Source organism: Miscanthus floridulus, chromosome 14, assembly GCF_019320115.1.
Source record: "Miscanthus floridulus cultivar M001 chromosome 14, ASM1932011v1, whole genome shotgun sequence".
Classification (NCBI taxonomy): Eukaryota; Viridiplantae; Streptophyta; class Magnoliopsida; order Poales; family Poaceae; genus Miscanthus; species Miscanthus floridulus.
Genome location: NC_089593.1, coordinates 71962104 through 71970013, shown reverse-complemented (window position 1 = coordinate 71970013; position 7910 = coordinate 71962104).

Here is a 7910-nt window from a genome sequence, read left to right as displayed (position 1 = left end):
GGTCCTAAGCATCACCCATCGTAGGATAAAGGCAGTTGATACAGTAGCCGTAATACATCTGCCCATCTGCAACAAGTGGGAATAAAACCCTGAGTACGAGAAGGTACTCAGCTAGACTTACCCGACATAACTGAAAATAAGTGACACCAAGGATTATGAAGGGCTTTATAGTAGGGTAGCTGACTCATTTGCAAAAGAAGCATTTTTAGCATTTCAAGAACCTTTCTAAAAGCATGATTGCCAAGTTAATTATTATTAACCTATCGACTAGATTTGCACCTATACTAGAGTAAACATGTGATTAAGCAGATAATGATAACCAATGATCATTAAACAACTTCCATACTGTCATATTCATTATAACTGTCCAAGTGTTCCATAAACATTTACTACGATGAAGTCACTCAAGTCAAGTGCTCACTATCCAGGAGCGATGGCGATTCGAATCGATTCCTAACCAGCTGGTGATTTATTCCTTACACAAACCTCACTCACCCGCTAAAGTGAGATATTGATCACCGAGTCAACTTTCCAGGTATCTCGAGTTTGCCAGGAACCACATGTACCTGGGGGCCGACCGACTGCACTTTGGTCTTATCATCTCGCCCCCGTGTCCTACCACACCTGCTCCGACACAGTGCACTGCGGGCAATCTACTCAACCCGAAAAATCTCCCAGCTTCGCGGTCGAAAGGTACTTTATCCGGCCAGCTAAATGTAAGGCATGCATTCAACATGACTCGAGGCCCAACAACGGTCGGTCCTTAATTGACACAGACGGAAAGCACTACAGTCCAAAACTCTGCAAGTCTCCGTCCGGTCTCAACTTCATTTAACACTTAGTCTATACCATGACTTCATAGTCATCCAAGCAGATCCAGGTAACCACCTATAGCTCGTAGGGGACAGGAAATCACACGACTTCTACCGGTCTAAGCCAGCTAAGCATTGACTCAACTGCGGATACCTGGGTAACAAGGATAAAGTATAACAAAGGTAGACAAGGTATAATGCAGCAACGGTTGCAAAGAACTCCTAAACGTAATGCATCAATTAAAGTAAAGCATTTAATTAATAATTGCAAACTGGGAGAAAATGCTTCGGGGCTTGCCTCTCTCGAAGGAGCTCGGACGGTGATCGGGGCACTCCGGAAGTTCCTCAACGTCCTCCTCGTCGGCTTCGGGCACTTCCTGCGGCTGCACCTCGAACTGCTCCTCGGGCTCCTCGGGTATGACGATTGGGTTCTTGGTTTGCGATCCTGTATGATGCAATGTGCATAAGTGCTTATGCAATCGGTGCATCGGATGAGATGAATACAATGGATATTTTTGAATGCAAGGTAATTAACATCATCCAAGAAAATATACTACAAGCACATGTCATCTACTGCATTCTCTTCTACTACTAATATGTTAAGTCAATACATCTTATTAAATGCCTCAAAGATACACCAAAGCTAACATTATTAACTAACTTGCATTAAAAAGGATTATTTTATTTTATTTTAAACTAGGGCTACAACAGCAACCTATATTTCTGGTGCTTATAAAAATCTAAGAAAATTACAGTAGCATAGTACTACTCTAAGTAGACTACCATAAAATTTTCAATGGCATTTGGACTAAGTAAAATAGTCTACACAAAAATAACAAGGCATAAGTGCTCAAAAAGGCATAAATAGGAAACCTTAGTTAAAAGTGTCAAGCAACAGATTTCTCATTTTTCCTAGTATCACTCTAGCATAAGAATAGCACTCACCAAATTTTATCTTTACTGGATCTATAGAAAAATTATGAAAATTCACACAAGTATTAATCAATGATAAAAGGAAAATCTATAACTCAAAAACTATACATGCACTAGCTCTGAAATTTTAACCAGAGCTTCTAACTAAGCAAGACTAGCATACCCACAAAATTTCATAATTTTTGGACCATAGACACTCAAGATAAAATTTCAACAAGTTTGCATGCATCTAAAAACACATTTCAAAGTCCTATTTAATTCATCCAAAATTTCTGAAACCTGTGCTCATATAATATTTTTATTAAATACTAGACATTACCAGGAACTCAACAAAATTGGAACCATAACATTTGGATCTACCAAACTTGATTTACACATTTTTGAATCGTGCACACAAATCTGTGAAACATAAAATAAACAAAACAAAAAGGAAAACCTAATCCGCTACTGGGCCAGCCCGAACGGCTTAGGCAGCCCACGACTGTGCGTGCACACAGCCCAAAACGGCGCAGCCTAGTTCCAGCTCCCTCTCAGCAGCGGCGACTAACAAATGGGACCCGCACGCCAGCGAGAGAAAACAGGGGACGGAGGGAGACGACGGCGCGGCAGCTGTGAAATTCGCCGACGGTGAGTTCTCCGGTGGAACCGAGGGCAATGGCGTGCCCACCTCGACCTCCCACATCCATAGAACTCCTAAAACTAGACTCTATCGGCCTCTAGGTGCGCTGGCCACGGTGAGGTCCACTCCGGCGAGGTGCGGCCATGGAAACGGTGGCGGAAAAACAACCAAAGGGCCCTTACCGAGACCCAAACGGTGCAGCCTAGGGGTGGAAGAGGTAGAGGAGAACACGGCGGCACTGTGATGAAGATGTAGTGAGCGATTTTGCAATGGCGAGCAAGAGCAAGCTCGCCAGAGTTGCTGCGGCTGCTGCTGCGGAGCTGCGAGCGAGCGGAGAAGGCGAATGAAAACAAAAAATGAGTGGGTGAACTGGTCGGGCAGGCGCGTAGGGGATTAAGGCGAGGCCTGCAGTGCCAGAACGGCCGCGGTGCATGGCCTACGTGAGTAGAAGACCAGCGACGCGCGACATCCACGTGGCGGTGTTCTTCTGAACCGGTCGGGTACTGTAGCTGCGATTCAGTGATAAAGAGCTGACTGACAGTGCCAAATGGTGATGCTCTATCTCCTAATCCGTTGATCGTTAGCGAAAGAAATCAAAACAAAAGTTGTACACCTACATACCAGCTACAAAACTCATTTAGAGATCACTGTCTAATTCGCAAAGGATAGAGAGTAAAATCATGCCAAAGTCATGTTCAAGAAACTAAAAAGTGGAGTTTGTACTTAGAAAATTTCTAATTGTTGAACCCAACCCAATTTCTGACTTGTGGGACCATTTAGAGCATGTTGTGCACATTTTCATGACTTGGTCACAAAATAACTTTTGTTCCTTATATAATTTGCTACAACTTTGTTTTAGGTTGCTCAGACATGCAAACATTCTAAGTGGTACTTTTTGAACAGTCAAACCCAAAAGTCCTAGGGTCAAAACAAGTCAAACCATGACTTGGAAACTTAATTAGGCAAAATGATCAACATGAACATTGTTCCTAATGACCTTCTAAGTATAGCTAAGTTGTTTTAACAATATATTTAGCCATACCACACATTTGTCATACAAGAATCAAGCACTGAATGTACTGAAACAATGAAAAACAATCAAAATGATACTTTTGTTTCATAGTCATGTTTCACATGTTTCACATGATATATGCTCATGAATGGATGAATGATGCTCATGTTCATGGAATGTAAGTGCAATTAGGCAAGCCTAACACTAGGGGTGTTACAATCCTCATCCCTTGATCAACTCTGTGTTTTCCCTCAATAGCTCAAGATGAAATCACATGGATTCATGGGCCCACATTCAAGCAAACCGACTTAGAAAGTGGCCCCACAAGGCACATACCCACTCAAGATGACACCAACCAGCTTCCCACCAAGGAGTAAGGGCCCACCTATCAGAGAGGGGGTCGGGCGACTCCATAGGTCAACCAACCCCCCCATATGCACCCACAACCTTGCATATGCCTCCATATAGAGAAGCATAAATGTGGACCATCCTAGCCATACATCTGAGGCTGGTTTGATCCAAGGGAGGATATGGAGAGCGCATGGATCCATGGGTCCCCTCTATCCATCTATAAATAGAGGCTCACACCCCCTCTCCATTCATGGTTTCAAGCTCCAAGTGAAGAGTAGTGTAGCTCCATTTTATCTTAGTAGTGTAGGATAGTCTAGTGTGTGAGTTAGAGTTTATGCAAACTACTACAACTGAGTGCACACATCATGAAATTGTAATCAAGAAACAAAAACAAAGATATTTTATTCAATCCATGTGAGGAGAGCCTTAGAGATTTATACATTGTACATTACCTTATGAAGCTGCCTTGAACCAATATGAAACTATGGCTTCCATTCTTCCCCGTCTCCTTACCTGTGCCATTTTGAAAAATGATGTTCACCCAAACTGTGCAGAACAAAGAAACACAAGCAGCACTAGAAATTGATAAATAATCACTGATGAATCAAAAGGATAATGGAAAAATAATATGATTGGAATGCAGATGTTACTCTCCTATGGGAAGTTTGGTAATAGAGTATCAAAATAGTAGGAACAAGAAAATTCAGATTTTTTTTAGAAATTTGCTCAGACCCCCTAGCCAGATAAGGAGCTCTTGCATGCTGGTCCCAAATCACTAATGTCCATTTACTAGAGACTAGGAAACAAAACAAATAGATCGAGTTGGGATGATCTCTGATCTAGCAGGTGAGCAGATGAAAAAAGAGCAACTTTAGCCTATGCCTATTTGCCTCATGGAAAAGAGGGGTAGTTCAGTTTTAACTCTCTGTTTATTAATTTAACAATTAACTTACACTGCAGTCACTATAAAAAAGAGTGCACTACATTATGTTTTTAGCAGAAGCCAAGTTAAGAGAGTCCACTAATCTGTATGAGCAAGCTATAATAGAGAAGATAGGTGCACAATTCTATTATATTTGTCGGGGACTGAAAGCATCTAGGCCCCTAGTTGGGTTTCGGTGATTAATGACGACACGAGATTACTATGACTAACATGTGTTTTGTAGAGGCAATTTGAGTTAGGTCATGGTAATGTAAATTGATTGGGCAATCATGTTGTCATGCCCCTAACGATGGAAATCATTTTGGTTTTCAAAGGATGGACGACAAGGTTAAGGACGAACTAGTTCTAAGTGTCATTTGGTGTTGGAGAGACACTTAGAATAGTTTAGGACTTTGTTTTTCCTTTGGCCATATTATTAAGGGGGGTATGGACTAGTAGCTTGACCTAGGTAAGTCTAGTGGGTTAGGTGTGGTGCACACTTGTCAAACCTAGCACTAGCTAGCTTAGGAATAGCCCTAAGATCAATTGGAGTAAACTTCATTCATATAGGATTTCGAGTTAGAAGTGAATGGAGGGTCAAATGACTGACCGGACGCTGGTTTGGTTGTGACCGAACGTTGAAGGGTGAGTCTGATCAGTTCATTTGATCAACTACGGTCGTCTGGTACTGACCGAACGCTGAATAGTGAAGTGACTGGACGCTGGGTGCCCATGTTTGGTCAACTCTAGAGAGGGTTTTTCTTGACCGAATGCGTCCGGTCGGTGCTGACCGAACGCTGGTCAGGATCCAATAACTGACTGGACGCTGAACAGTGAAGTGACCGATCTCTGGGTGTCAGCGTCTGGTCAACACCAGTAAGGTTCCAGAGAGCGTTTTTCTTGACCGGATGTGTCCGATCAGTACTGACCGGACGCTGGTCAGAGTCCGATTAGAGCATAATGGCTCTTTCTAACACAGTGGTGGGTATAACTGACCGGAGCATCTGGTCACACTGATCGAAGCGTCTGGTCACCCCGTAGAGTGCTGACTCAGCCTCCAAACATTATGTTTTGAATGAGGGGGTATAAATACTTACTCCACTCATCTAAGGGAGGACTTTTGCCCATTTGTTTAGCTGAGAAACACCTTGAGAGTGCAAGGGAGAGCAAGAGCCTAGTGAGGTGATTAAGATTTGAGAATCCAAGATTAAGGTCCTCATTAGTGCAAGGAGAGTAGCAAGTGTGCATCCACCCTACTTATTAGGCTTGTTGTGGTCAAGTGAGAGTTTGTGCTTGTTACTCTTAGTGATCGCCATCACCTAGATGGCTCGGTGGTGATTGGGAGCTTGGTGATCATCCGACGGAGCTTGTGGATGACCCAACTCAAGTTGTGAGTGGTTGTGGGTGATTTACCATCACGGAGTGTCAAATAATAAGCCTGTATAGAGCACTTGATCCTTGCACAGATCAAGGAGGAGCTACACCCTTGCGTGAGTGCTCCAACGAGGACTAGTGGGGAGTGGCGACTCTCCGATACCCCGGGAAAACATCGCCGTGTTTCTTTTCTTCTTTTTACTTTAAGCATTTATATTTGAGAAATTCATTTCATGTCTTTACATTCCTAAAATTGTCATGCTAGAGTAGGATTGGAACTTAGGGTGCAAAACTTTTGTGCGGTAGAACAATAGAAACACATTCTAGGCACAAGGGGTGAAGTGGGCTAAGTATAGGGCTTAATTATTGCAAAGAATTTAGAATTAGCCCATTTCACCCCTGTCTTGGGCATCTTGATCCTTTCAGGGACCAATACTAGGGTACCCGAAGAGGATGAGCTAATGGTCATCAACATTGATTCATCCGAGCAGTCAAGAGCGCGACTACAGCTCTAACCGATCCCCAGGCGTGCGGGCTCCGCCTCGCCCGACCTCTGAGGAAGGGCTCTGCTTTGCCCGACCTCTGAGGCAGGGCTCTGCCTCGCCCGACCTCGAGGCCATGATCTCTGCCTCACCCGACCCCGAGTCCACGATCTCCGCCTCGCCTGACCCTCTACGGGCGGGCTCCGCCTCTCCCGACCTCTAGGGGCGGGCTCCGCCTCGCCCGACCCCATGGGTGCAGGCTCTATCTCGCCTGACCCCTTGGGTTTGCACTCCATCTTGTCCAATGGAGACCCATACCATCGCCAACGACTTTAGGTCCAGGCATATGGGCCTGGGTCAAGACTATGACATCAGGGAAGAGACTGACACGCCTCGATGTAACCCGTGGCCATGACGGGCTATACCAGAGGGTTCACATCAAGAACAGCGTTGGGCGTGCCGGTGCCGTTCCGTCTAACCCTCGTACGAACGGTGACAGGCGCGTCAGTTCACCACGACGTCCACCAGGACGGGATGGAACGCTATGACTGGCAGACGACGCCTGCGCGTGGCACCTGCGATGGACAGGACCGTGATGTGGAGCCATCCCCGTTGACATCTACAGGGTCGGTGGGACCCGCATGAAGGAGAAGAAGGACCCGGCGATCCTGAAAGCTTTCATCTCTCTCTTGTTCTTCTCCTTTTCCTCCATTGTAACCCGTGCTTTTCCTGTGCCTATAAAAGGGAATGCAGGGCGTCCCCTGAAAGGGGGGGCGATCTGATTAAAACCGATCAATCGAGATCGACACAAGAAGCACGACACGAGCACTCGGCTAAGCAGCAATCGAGCTCTCAGCACCCGTTCACTCGTTTCACTAGAGACTTGGGATCCTTTTCATCTCTTGCTCGTTTGTACCCCCTACTACAAACTTTCAGTGCTAGTAACACGAGTAGCAGCGACGAACTGGACGTAGGGACTTTCTGCCCAAACCAATATAAACCTCGTGTCCACTAAGCACACCATCCGAACTAGACGCGCAATAATACAAATTTACTCGCCGGTGGTAACTCGAAACACCGACAGTTGGCGCACCAGGTAGGGGCATTTTGCGCGTCTCGACGTCCACATCAGGCCTCGGATGGTTAGTCACGGCGTCAGCTGGGTCCTAGGCGCGCACGTGCGCTTCGGGAACCTGGACTTCATCGTCACGATGGAGGGAGGGTTGGTCCAGGCTCCCACCGTCGTCCAACCTCTCCACTTCACCGAAATACCTCATCTGGAGCGTCCCGACAGCGCTCCCGTCCGGTCTCCGCAACGCCGCAGAGACCGTTGGTCACCTTGTGGCGCAAAGCACGCCTCCATCCCCGCGAACGACGAGTTCGTAGGAATGATCGAATATGTCGC